Source organism: Grammomys surdaster, unplaced genomic scaffold (genome assembly GCF_004785775.1).
Source record: "Grammomys surdaster isolate TR1022 unplaced genomic scaffold, NIH_TR_1.0 946, whole genome shotgun sequence".
In the NCBI taxonomy this organism is placed as follows: domain Eukaryota; kingdom Metazoa; phylum Chordata; class Mammalia; order Rodentia; family Muridae; genus Grammomys; species Grammomys surdaster.
The window spans coordinates 50,856-58,905 of NW_021605365.1; the positions used below are offsets into that span (position 1 = coordinate 50,856).

An 8,050-nucleotide genomic window follows, 5' to 3' on the forward strand; every position below is an offset into this window, starting at 1 on the left:
AAGACAAAGCAGGGAGAGGGAAACAGGAAAAGACTTACCTGCGAATAAGAAAAAACAATGGGAAGCCGGTCTTTGCTTACCGCGCTCCTCGCTTTACTGTGTAACAAAACATGGACAACAGACCATAAACCTGATCGCGCCTAGCGTACGGAGTGCAAAATAAAGTGGAGGATGCGGGCATCGATCCCGCTACCTCTCGCATGCTAAGCGAGCGCTCTACCATTTGAGCTAATCCCCCAGCCGTAAGAACCTACCTTCCTGTAACCTTTACAAGGTTTCCTAAGATGAAGGTTTCTAATGTAATTCGGAGTATAAAGTACGGTGGAACCCTCAACAAGGTTTTGAAACTAAGCCATGTAATAAACACATAAACAATAAGGACTTTTCTTGAAATACGTGTCACTATATCTTTACACCTAGTGCGCGAACAAGGCACATTATACCATCCGACTACTTAACTGCCTACGTGTTTTACCCAAGGTCCGCAGCAGTCAGGCAAATATACCGCTTATCCTCTAGTAAGCGTTTTCCCCCTACAAGTACAATTTGAGGTAAAAATTATGTACGAAGTCCTTCGAGCCGGAATCGAACCAGCGACCTAAGGATTGCCATCTCATACCAACTACAGTCCTCCGCTCTACCAACTGAGCTATCGAAGGCTCCGCTGCTCTAGTGTGTTGCGATTTTCCCTCTAATGCTTACCAGGATATTTTTTTTTCCTAATTCCTGTGTTTCTTTGCAAGCTAAAGGAGCCCGGGCCAAAAGGAAAGGAGGGTTTGCGGGCTCGCACCCTGCAACAGGAGCTCGCCGCGAGGCGGAGTGAAGCTAAAGCTGGGGCGGCGTTCCTCCCGCTAAGCAGACATTAGTTTCGGTGTTTGGGACTACGAATCGTGCTTGCTGCTTCTGCTCCAGGTTTCCTTTGGTTTTCGGCGTGATGAAAGTATAAAGCATGTTGTTCTGATGAGGCGAAAGACATTTGCTCCGTCAGCTGAAGTGCCGAGGTCCATTCACCGAGGCCCGGGCCAGAAGGGAAGACTGAGCCGCGGGACCGAGCGACCGCTGTACCCTGGACGCTGGTATGCGGCGGGGTCCCGGATTCCTGCTCCCGATGCCCTCTGGCTGGGTGCAGTCCCCCGACCTGCCTGATCCTGCAATGCCCAGCTCTTATAAAACAATCTCGCTTTTATGGTCGAAGTCTGGAAAAGATTTCCGCCCGACCTGGGCTCCGCTGCCAACCAAGTGTCTTTTCTGGGACGATGTGTTGACCCCTTATCTGGCTCACGTGTTTGTTGCTCTTCCTCACAGGGCCAGCCCACTATTGGCTCACAGAAAGCTAACACATTTTTTTTAAACAAAGAAACAAGCTCAACACCCAGGTCCTCTGTGCAGCCTGCTCTGACTGGCGGAGTGGGTGGGTCCAGAAACCCGGCCTCCAGTCGCAGTTCTGAAACACCCAGCCAGGTAGAGAGGTGGTTTGAAATCTTGCTTTGATTTCATTCTAATGGGGGGGGGGGGGCATGTTGCTACCGTGCCCTTAGCATTTTAAGCAATTCATATTTCTCTTTCTCTCCTCCTCTCCTTCATTTCCCCATTACAACCCCCAACCCCGCTATCTGTCTCTCCCTTGTTTTATTTTGTGAAGCCTTTAAAATTTGAGGTTCATATAACGTACTTTTATCTCTTTGTTTCTCAAGTCTACAGCACCAAGTGTTTCCCAAGGGAGTCTTCACCTAAGTGCTAACGTTACAGACCCTACACTGTTTCGATCAGAGAGAGTCAAGGTGAGCGATTCAGTGATCTTTAGTACAATCATAATGCTGTACAAATGTCACCTCTCCATTAGAGAGTTGCTTTGTTTGGTTTTAACGTTCAGGCTGGAGCCTGGGACCAATCTTGCCTCCGACTCGAAGAGATTCGCCTGTTTCTGCATCCAGAATGCTGAGATCAAAGCATCCGCCAGCACATCCGATCAAAACTTTTTTTTTGAAGTCACTAGAAAAAACATTCATTGCCTTTCAAGTAATCGCTCCCAGCTTTGCTTCCCCTCATTCTCTGACAACTACTTGCTAACTGGCTTCCAGTCTCTTTTCTTTTAAGAATGTATCTAGGAATGGGATTGTAACATTGCATACTTAATTTTTTAGGAATGGCCAAGCTACATCACAGTGGCAACATTTTAAAAAGTTTTTATTAGCATATATGAATTGTAAATAATGGGTTTTATTAACATTTTTAGAGTCTATTTTGATCACGTGCATTCTTTGTTACAACTCCTGATAATCTTTCCTCTTCCTGAGCAGTCCCTGCCCTCCTTTTCTCCTTCTTTTTGTATGTTCAAGCATGGGTTAGGGCTGGATGCAACCTTTTTAGACTCTCACTAGCAGTGTGCGTAGATTCCAATTTCTCCACAGCCTTATTTGCTTTGCATATTATAACCAGTACTTTAATAAATTGAACTCACTCAGTAGCATTTCCTGATGCCATCAGAGACATTTTAAAATTATTGGTTGAATACCGTTTTCCATCTTTTGATTTTGCAACTATTCCTCTTGTTGTAGGAGAGTTTATATTTAAATTTTCAGTATATATACTGTTACAATTATTATCATTCTAGTTTTATTGTTGTTTTGAGACAAGATGTTATGTATCAGGCTGTTCCTGACCCAAGTGCTAGGGACCACAGACCTGTACTACCACCCTTGCCTCTTCCTGTCTGTGTTTATGACAGTATCTCACTATTTAGACTAGACTGGACCTCCGTATGTAAACCAGTCTGACCTTTAAGCTTTGGAGATCTCCTGTGATCTGCCTGTTGTGCTGGGGTTAAAGGTGTGAGCCACCAAGCCCAGAATGCACATTCTTAGGACTCTTTGCCCATATTTCTGCTTACTCATCTATCCAGACAGGAATATACTTGTTTGGTCAAAAAGTGTGAGAGTTTTCTACCATTTGATAAAAGTTTCTAATTTATTTCCCATAATATACAGATTCTATCATAGCAATTCATTGATTTAAGAATCCTTCAGAGCCACTGAGATGGCTCAGCAGTAAAGACACTTTTGGCCAAGCCTGATAGGCTGGAGTCTGATTCCCTGGGACCACTAGACCTGCAGATTGAGAGAACCAACTCCTTCAAGTTGTCCTCTGACCTCTACAAGAACATCAGCACATGTACAGGAACACACATGCACACCCATACACACATAACACTAAATAAATGCAATACTAAATATAAAGAGAGAAAGACTTTTTATTAATGATGGGTCCCTTAGTTAGGGTTTTACTGCTGTAAGCAGACACCATGACCAAGACAAATGTTGTCTTATAAGGACAACATTTAATTGGGGCTGGCTTACAGGTTCAGAGGTTCAGTCCATTATCATCAAAACAAGAACATGGCAGCATCCAGGCAGGTATGGTTCAGGAGTTGCTGAGAGTCCTGTATCTTCATCTGAAGGCTTCTAGTAGGATACTCACTTCCAGGCAGCTAGGGTGAGGGTCTTATAGCCCACACCCACAGTGACATACATACTCCAACAAGATGACACCTACTTCAACAGGGCCACACCTTCTAATAGTGCCACTCCCGGGGCTGAGCATATACAAACCTTCATATTCCACTCCCTGGCCCCCATAATGGGCAAAATAAGTTGCATTTTATTTTACATTTTTTACTTCATTGGTGAAATGAATCTTTTTACCAACATGCTGTTCATTTGCAGAGTTGCTTATGAATTATGTCTCTTACAAGCACACAATTTTGTGTTTAGTGTTTTTTTGATTTAGAGTAGATTTTAACATGAAAGATATATCTGTTACATATTTGCTGCAAATATTTTTCTCCAGGTTTCTTTCTCTCTCTCTCTCTCTCTCTCTCTCTTTCTCTTTCTCTCTTTCTCTCTCTGTTTTGGTAGTGGTACTTTATTATATTGACACATCTTAAAATTCTGTGCACAAACATTTATTACCCATTTCTCTGGGATCTTTCTTTGTTGCTTTGATAGTTAGCATATTGTTATGCAAACAAATATGCAAATTAAAATTTAATATTCACCTATCTTCTTTTTAATGTTGTCCTATTTTAGTTTAATCTATTTGAAATATGATTAGTATGGGTTATAAATTTTAAAACAAAAGCATTGGGACTGTCAGGAGGGCTCAGCAGGTAAGGGCACCAGCTGCCAGGCTGACGATGGGAGGCTGAGACTGGAGTCCACACGGTGGAGGGAGAGAAGATCGCCCGCTCATCTATCTCTACCCCCCCCACACACACACACTGATGCTGCAGCACATGTACACAGTAAATGTAATTTTTAAAGAGAAGCATATCAAGTAAAAGAATTAAAAATAAGTACTACAAATAATTATATAACAAAATTAGGTAATCTAAATACATCCTGCCAATTCCTAGAAACACACAAATTACCTAGATTGACTCAAAAAGATATGAAAGAGAAGAAGAAGGGAGGTGGTGCTGTTCGTCTGTAATTCCAGCACTGGGGAGGCAGAGGCAGGCAGATCTCTGTGAGGTGGAGGCCAGCCTGGTCTACAAAGTAAGTTCCAGAACAGCTGGGGCTACATGTAGATACCCTGTCATACAAAACAAACAAACAAAAAGCCAATAACTAAAAAGAAGAAAGAGGAGGAAGAGGAGGAGAAGGAGGAAGAAAAGGTGGAAGAGAAGGGAGGAACTCTTATTTACTGTGTGAAAGTCAGTATTCGATGACCTGGGTTCAAGCCCCAGAACCTCACAGTGGAAGGAACCAACTCCTTCAGCTTGGCCTCACCCCATGCACACCCCATCCCAATAGTAAAGAAATTGAACACCTTAAATAAATGGAAACACATGCCAGTTGGTTTGGAAGGCTTAATATTGTTTTAATAGCAGCCCTACTTAGAAAAATATATAAATTCAATGCAATTCCTACCAAAATTCCAATGACATTTTTTTTTCCACAAATAGAATCTACAATCCTTAAATTCATAGTGGATTACGCAGGCCTCCAAAAGGCTACTGCAATATGAAAGTGGGCAACAAAGCTGAAAGGCTCATTCTTCTCATCATCAAAGCTTCCGATAAAGTCAGAAGCACAGTCTACTGCCTTATCAGAGCTTTCTAACAATGAGATAGATTTGGTACTTACGGTATAAAAACCGAGATGTAGCTACAACATTTAATTTTCTAAGATATGCACAATACCCCTCTGCAAAGATCTCTGCAGGAGCAGAAGTTCTAAATGACACTAGGACGGAAAAGTACCTGAAAGTCTGAAGTGCTGAGCTTGGTCATCATCACCATCAGGACAGTCTCAGTCGAGGCTGCTGCGATAGCTGAGCAGTTAGCACTTACTGCTCTTCAGAGGGCCAGAGCAGAGGCCAGTACTCCAGCACTCAAGTCTGCTGCCTTCGAAACTGCAGGTAATAACTCCAGTTTCAGGAGCTCCAGTGACCTCTTCTGACCTCTCTGGTTACCTGTACATGCATAGCACCCCCCCACACCCCACCCCACCCCCACACATCTGGGGAAATGTGGTTAGCTATTGCTATAACTCTCACATATCCACTCCAGGAGGATATTATTATTATTGCTTTTTCCTATATTATTTGAGAAAGACTGGTTCCCTAACAATGATTAAGTCTCTCAAAAGGCCCGAGTTCTTCTGTTTGGTGAGTTCATGAACTCTGGTCACTACCATGGCATCACAGCCTGTTCTCCATCCGGTAAGAATACTCAAAGGAAAGGACTCTGGAGGACTCACACTTGGGGAGCACTGCCTGACCTCCCAGCCATGCCCAGGTAGTTTTATTTGTGGTTAAACCCAGATGGGCTCATGTCAATCACAAAGGCAGATGACATCTTAGCATGGGATTAAAGGCATGTGCCACCACTGCCTGGCTGAGAATATTCTGAATTCTTAGAACCCCTAGAAGATTTTGGGCCATACTTTCAGTACTGGTACAATAGAATGGTCACTCTTTTTTGGTTTCTTTTTCTTTTTTGAGACAGAGTCTTTCTACATAGCACTAGCTGTCTGGGACTCACATAGACCATACAGGCCTCCAGCTCCGACCGAGACTGACCTGCTTCTCTCTGCCTCTCCCTTCCCTCTTCAGTGCTGGAATTAGAAGTGTGCCTCACATTATCATCATCATTATTTTGTTTTCTCAAGACATTTCTCTGTGTAGCTCTTGACTGTCTTGGAACTCACTCTGTAGACCAGGCTGATCTTGAACTCATGGATCCAACTGCCTCTGCCTTCCAAGTGCTGGGATTAAAGGTGTGTGCCACCACCACTTAGAATGGCTCTTCATGTTTTATAGTGTTAGTTGCATGCCCATCCAGCTTCACAACCTGCTATAGACCCAAAAGCTTAGCTTCAGTGAGGCCAGTGGATGGATGGTTCTGCTTTGGCTTTAGGGACTTCACTTACATAGGAGCTGTGGAGTGAAATTTTAACTACTTCCCACTGACTTCAGATACCACACTACCATCACACTGGGGTTGGTACTCACCTCGCCCTTTCTCCTGTCCTAACTTGTGTGGATGACACTTCCTCCACCCATCCTTGATGAGGACACTGAAGTAGCACCTAATAATGTGGAGACCACACCCCACTTTCTTCTGTAGCTTCTACATTAGTGCAGCCACAGAAGTATCTATCACATGTGTGACTTTCCTGCTGGGACCTCAAGAGATTTTTTTAGGCTACTTTCAACTCCTTCCTGAGACGGTCTTTCATGGTAGCATTCTGTCCCTGGGTAATGATCTATGATGCCATGCCCCACAGCAGTGAGGAGACAGCCAAACCACCAAGAGACGCGGCTATGATCCAGAACATTTGGAGTATGTGGCTTAATAGGAACGTGGTAAATGTAACAGAAACCACTAATCAAAATGAGCTCCGTCTTCCTTTCCAGTCTCCTTCCCAGGTTGTTAGTTCTGCTGGCTGATGCTTAAAGGCGAGTTAAGGATTTTACCTCCTTTGAACCCTCCTTGCCTCTCTTTTGGAACAGAAAAACCTTTCTCTGTGCTAGGAGAGATTATAACTTAAAATATATGCAGTTACCAATACCGTGGCAGTGTGGGAAAGACAAAGATCTGGAGATTATAAAGACCAATGGACCGCCAGTGGCTCTGGGGGAAGCACCATGGGGAGGCAGGGCATTTTCAGGTCAGTGAAATCAGTCTGTGAGTGGTGGACACATGCCGTAAGACATGAAGGATTGATTGTAATTGTGTATGTGTGTACATGAGTGAAGGCGCCTATTGACACCAAAGGCATCGGGCACCAGAGCTGGGGTTACAGGTGGCTGTGCCCTTCCAGTGTGAGTGCTGGAAACTGAACTTGGGTGCTCTTGCAGGAGCAGTTATGTGCTCGTTGCCACAGCGCTATCTCCCTTGGGTTCACAATAGGCGTTTCATATAAGCTACTATGGAAGTGTGTGTCCAAGCTACAGACCTTGGTAGTTGAGTAAGCATAGGGTCAGATGATCACATGTGCATGTTCTGCACTGGTGAAAACACCAATGGTGGAAAAGCATGCGTATTTATGTGCATGTGTGTGTGTGTGCATGTGTGGTGGTGAGCACATGAATCTGAAACTGCTGTAAAATTACACTTGATCAAAAAAAATTTTTTACCCGTGTGCTAACATCACTTACTAATAGTATATTCTCTTCCAGAGGTCCTGAGTTCAATTCCCAGCAACCACAAATCTGTAATGGGATCTGATGCCCTCTTCTTGTGTGTCTGAAGACAGCAACAGTGTACTCACATATTTAAAAATAAATCTTGAAAGGAAAGAAGGAAAGGTTTCTCTATGTAGCCCTGGCTGTCCTGGAACTCACTTTGTAGATGAGGCTGGCGTCTCACACTAGATTCACCTGCCTCTGCCTCCTGAGTGCTGGGATTAAAGAAATGGTCCACTATCACACTGACCGACTTAGTACATTAATTTTTTTAAGGGGCAAAATTCACGATACTAAATATTCACCCATCCCTTGAATGGTGGGAAACTGTCACAAAAGTCTCATGTTTCTTAGATGGCAC

The 8,050-nt window shown here is 43.7% G+C and overlaps 2 non-coding genes across 2 annotated transcripts; both read right to left on the minus strand.

The window, feature by feature from the left end:
• Window positions 1-165: 165 nt before the first annotated feature.
• On the minus strand, window positions 166-238 carry Trnaa-agc. Its single transcript has one exon. It is a non-coding gene; the product is annotated as a tRNA-Ala (tRNA).
• A 332-nt stretch (window positions 239-570) lies between these two features.
• Trnay-gua lies at window positions 571-659 on the minus strand. The gene is given in 2 exon segments: window positions 571-606; window positions 623-659. It is a non-coding gene; the product is annotated as a tRNA-Tyr (tRNA).
• Window positions 660-8,050: the final 7,391 nt, after the last annotated feature.